Genomic DNA, 6065 nt, shown 5'->3' with positions numbered 1-6065 from the left:
TGGCTATCCATACTAATTGTTATTTATAATTTTAAATGTCTGGTTTAAAGGAAAGAAACCTACACAAAGTCTCGATCGAGATTTGTTGATTGATTTGATTAGTATAATTAAACTTAACAGACAGTCTTTGTTCACATACCCACTAGCCTTTTCCTTTAATTATTCCGTGTTGTACGTATTTCAAATAAAGACAAACAAAAACAGAAATGCTAGATGCTACAGCTTTTTGTTTTATCTAAACCTTTTTGCCAAAAATGTCTCCGGTTTCTGGTAAAGAGCTGGCCCAAAAAGTGGTACGGCGACGCGTTTTGTTTTTCCCTACTTTTTTTCCTTGAAATTTCGGCTAACTATGATGTTGCAGGTGACACACGACACACAAATTTAGAAAATCAACGAGAACCCTTGAAGAATAAAATTAATATGATTTAAGGAAATACAGTGTACTAATTGCCAAAAATTCAATCCAAATTCAAGTCACTTATATTTGAGCACAAATAAAGCACTGTTTGTGGAGACTATAACTCAAGAAAAGCACATTGCACTGAATTGAAATTGTGTCCAATAATTGGCCGTGATATACCACACAATAAATTTGAAATTCGACAGAAACTGTTGAAGAAAAAAATCAATATAGCAAAAACAAAAACTACAGTGTGTAAGGTTGCAGACCAGTAAATCGGTCCAAAATTGCCTGCGCCAGCCAAATCACGATTTCTTCCAAAAGAGGGCGCTACACAAATACTAGTCACCACCATAAAGACTACTGTCAATGCGGATCACGATCTGCCCAAACGAAGTCGGAGACAATCATAACTCAAGAAAAACACATTGCACTGAATTATTTTAATTGAAAGAAATGAAGCACTCTTTGGAGACAGTAACTCTAGAAAAACAATTTGTTCTGAAACGAAACTTTGTTCGATAATAAGTCGTGATGTAATGACAGAAAAAGTGGAAATCGACTGGAACCGTGATAACCAACGGCCAACAGTGCATGTGCCAGATTTTGCTATCCTCTATGATTTTTTCCTTAGGAGGGCGCCCTACACAACCACTGGTCAGCACGCGGCAACAATCTGCCCATTAAACAAAAATACAACACTTTTTGTGGAGACGATAACTCAAGAACAACATATCGCATTGGATTGAAACTGCAAACGATTATTAACCATAACATTTGACACAACCCATTTGAAAATTGGCGTGAAATGTGGAAGAATATATTTAATATGATTTTAAAGAAAATAGGCCTAAGCGGTTAAATCACGAAAACTTCATTCCGAATTTTAGTCTCTTTTCACACACTTTGTGGAGACAATAACTCAAGAACAACATATCACATTGGATTGAAATTGCGAATGATTATTTACCATAACATTTGTCACAACCTGTTTGAAAATTGACGTGATTCGTGAAAGAATACATTTAATATGATTTAAAGAAAATAGGCCTATTAAAGCGTTTAATTTAATTACGAAAACTTCACTCCGAAATTTATTCTCTTTTGACACTCATTGTTGAGACGATAACTCGAGAACAACATAATGCATTGGATTGAAATTGCATCCGATTATTGACCATAAACTGTGACACAACCCGTTTGAAAATTGACGTGAATCAAGGAAGAATACATTTAATACGATTCAAAGAATATAGGCCTAAGCGTTTAATTTAATCACGACAAACTTCATTCCGAATTTAAGTCTCATTTGACACTCTTTGTTGAGACGATAACTCAAGAACAACATATTGCATTGGTTTCATATTGCGAACGATTATTAACCATAATATTTGACACAACCCGTTTGAAAATTGTCGTGAACCGTGGAAAAATCCTTTTAATATGATTTAAAGAAAATAGGCCTAAGCGTTTCAATTACGAGCAATTCATTCCGAATTTTAGTCTTTTTTGACACTCCTTGTTGAGATGATAACTCAAGAACAACACATTGCATTAGTTTGAAATTGCGAATGATTATTAACCATAACATTTGACACAACACGTTTGAAAATTAATGTGAACCGTGGAAGAATACATTTAATATGATTAAAGAAAAGAAGTGCTAAGAATTACGAAAAATTCATTTCTAGAGGAGGGCGCCCTACACAACAGCTGGTCAGCACCGTAAACACTATTAAACAAAAATACAACACTCTAAGTTTGTTGAGACGATAAATCAAGAACAACATATCACATTGGTTTGAAATTGCGAACGATTATTAACCATAACATTTGTCACAACCCGTTCGAAAATTGACGTGAACTGTGGAAGAACACATTTAATATCATTTCAAGAAAATAGGCCTGAGGGTTGAATCACGAAAACTTCATTCCGAATTTTAGTCTCTTTTGACACTCTTTGTGGAGACGATAACTCAAGAACAACATATCGCATTGGATTGAAATTGCAAATGGTTATTTACCATGACATTTGACACAACCCGTTTGAAAAGTGGTGTGAAAAGTGGAAGAATATATTTAATATGATTTAAAGAAAATAGGTCTAAGCGGTTAAATCACGAAAACTTCATTCCGAATTTTAGTCTCTTTGACACACATTATGGAGACGATAACTCAAGAACAACATATCACATTGGATTGAAATTGCGAAAGATTATTAACCATAACATTTGTCACAACCCGTTTGAAAATTGACGTGAACCGTGAAAGAATACATTTAATATGATTTAAAGAATATAGGCCTATTAAAGCATTTAATTTAATTACGAAAACTTCACTCCGAATTGTATTCTCTTTTGACACTCTTTGTTGAGACGATAACTCGAGAACAACATAATGCATTGGATTGAAATTGCATCCGATTATTGACAATAAAATGTGACACAACCCGTTTGAAAATTGACGTGAACCAAGGAAGAATACATTTAATACTATTCAAAGAAAATAGGCCTAAGCGTTTAATTTAATCACGAAAACGTCATTCTGAGTTTTAGTCTCTTTTGACACTCTTTGTTGAGACGATAACTCAAGAACAACATATTGCATTGGTTTGAAATTGCGAACGATTATTAACCATAACATTTGACACAACCCGTTTGAAAATTGGCGTGAACCGTGGAAAAATACATTTAATATGATTTAAAGAAAATAGGCCTAAGCGTTTCAATTACGAGCAATTCATTCCGATTTTTTGTCTCTTTTGACACTCTTTGTTGAGATGTTAACTCAAGAACAACATATTGCCTTGGTTTGAAATTGCGAATGATTATTAACCATAACATTTGACACAACACATTTGAAAATTGATTTGAACCGTGGAAGAATACATTTAATATGATTAAAGGAAAGAAGTGCTTAGAATTACGAAAAATTCATTTCTACAAGAGGGCGCCCTACACAACCGCTGGTCAGCACTTTAAACACTATTAAACAAAAATACAACACTTTTTGTGGAGACAATAACTCAAGAACAACATATCGCATTGGATTGAAATTGCAAACGATTATTTACCATAACATTTGACACAACCCGTTTGAAAATTGGCGTAAAATGTGGAAGAATATATTTAATATGATTTAAAGAATGTAGGCCTAAGCGGTTAAATCACGAAAACTTCATTCCGAATTTTAGTCTCTTTTGACACTCTTTGTTGAGACGATAACTCAAGAACAACATATTGCATTGGTTTCAAATTGCGAACGATTATGAACCATAACATTTGACACAACCCGTTTGAAAATTGGCGTGAACCGTGGAAAAATACATTTAATATGGTTTAAAGAAAATAGGCCTAAGCGTTTCAATTACGAGCAATTCATTCCGAACTTTAGTCTTTTGTGACACTCCTTGTTGAGATGATAACTCAAGAACAACACATTGCATTAGTTTGAAATTGCGAATGATTATTAACCATAACATTTGACACAACACGTTTGAAAATTAATGTGAACCGTGGAAGAATACATTTAATATGATTAAAGAAAAGAAGTGCTAAGAATTACGAAAAATTCATTTCTAGAGGAGGGCGCCCTACACAACAGCTGGTCAGCACCGTAAACACTATTAAACAAAAATACAACACTCTAAGTTTGTTGAGACGATAAATCAAGAACAACATGTCACATTGGTTTGAAATTGCGAACGATTATTAACCATAACATTTGTCACAACCCGTTCGAAAATTGACGTGAACTGTGGAAGAACACATTTAATATCATTTCAAGAAAATAGGCCTGAGGGTTGAATCACGAAAACTTCATTCCGAATTTTAGTCTCTTTTGACACTCTTTGTGGAGACGATAACTCAAGAACAACATATCGCATTGGATTGAAATTGCAAATGGTTATTTACCATGACATTTGACACAACCCGTTTGAAAAGTGGTGTGAAATGTGGAAGAATATATTTAATATGATTTAAAGAAAATAGGTCTAAGCGGTTAAATCACGAAAACTTCATTCCGAATTTTAGTCTCTTTGACACACATTATGGAGACGATAACTCAAGAACAACATATCACATTGGATTGAAATTGCGAAAGATTATTTACCATAACATTTGTCACAACCCGTTTGAAAATTGACGTGAACCGTGAAAGAATACATTTAATATGATTTAAAGAATATAGGCCTATTAAAGCGTTTAATTTAATTACGAAAACTTCACTCCGAATTGTATTCTCTTTTGACACTCTTTGTTGAGACGATAACTCGAGAACAACATAATGCATTGGACTGAAATTGCATCGGATTATTGACCATAAAATGTGACACAACCCGTTTGAAAATTGACGTGAACCAAGGAAGAATACATTTAATACGATTCAAAGAAAATAGGCCTAAGCATTTAATTTAATCGCGAAAACTTCATTCCGAATTTTAGTCTCTTTTGACACTCTTTGTTGAGACGATAACTGAAGAACAACATGTTGCATTGGTTTCAAATTGCGAACGATTATTAACCATAACATTTGACACAACCCGTTTGAAAATTGGCGTGAACCGTGGAAAAATACATTTAATACGATTCAAAGAAAATGGGCCTAAGCGTTTCAATTACAAGCAATTCATTCCGAAGTTTAGTCTCTTTTGACACTCTTTGTTGAGATGATAACTCAAGAACAATTACATATTGCCTTGGTTTGAAATTGCGAATGATTATTAACCATAACATTTGACACAACACGTTCGAAAATTGATTTGAACCGTGGAAGAATACATTTAATATGATTAAAGGAAAGAAGTGCTTAGAATTACGAAAAATTCATTTCTACAAGAGGGCGCCCTACACAACCGCTGGTCAGCACCGTAAACACTATTAAACAAAATACAACACTTTTTGTGGAGACGATAACTCAAGAACAACATATCGAATTGGATTGAATTTGCAAACGATGATTGACCATAACATTTGTCACAACCTGTTTGAAAATTGACGTGAACTGTGGAAGAATACATTTAATATGATTTAAAGAAAATAGGCCTAAGCGTTTAATTTAATTACGAAAACTTCACTCCGAACTTTATTCTCTTTTGACACTCTTTGTTGATACGATAACTCAAGAACAACATATTGCATTGGTTTGAAATTGCGAACGGTTAAAAATCATAACATTTGACACAACCTGTTTGAAAATTGGCGTGAACCGTGGAAGAATACATTTGATTTGATTGAAGGAAAGAAGTGCTTAATTACGAAAAATTCATTCCGAATCTGAGTCTATTTTAATTGAAAAAAACGAAGCACTCTTTTGGAGACAGTTACTCTGGAAAAACAATTTGTTCGGAAACGAAACTTTGTTCGATAATAAGTCGTGATGTAATGACAGAAAAAGTGGAAATCGACTGGAACCGTGATAACCAACGGCCAACAGTGCATGTGCCAGATTTTGCTACCCTCTATGATTTTTTCCTTAAAACGCCAAATCTGTCCTTAATTCCAGTTCGAATGTGCTCTTACTAGTGACCCTCAGGCATCTTCCCTGCAAGTCTAAATCTTCTGTCTAGTTTGTCTATTTTTTATGATAAATCACCTGGCCAACGTGCAATTTAATGCATTACTTAATTTTTGAGATAGTTTATCGTGCATGACTATCGTTTCCG

The sequence above is a fragment of the Patiria miniata genome, unplaced genomic scaffold (genome assembly GCF_015706575.1).
Source record: "Patiria miniata isolate m_02_andy unplaced genomic scaffold, ASM1570657v1 HiC_scaffold_6, whole genome shotgun sequence".
In the NCBI taxonomy this organism is placed as follows: Eukaryota; Metazoa; Echinodermata; class Asteroidea; order Valvatida; family Asterinidae; genus Patiria; species Patiria miniata.
This window is presented reverse-complemented; position numbering follows the sequence as displayed.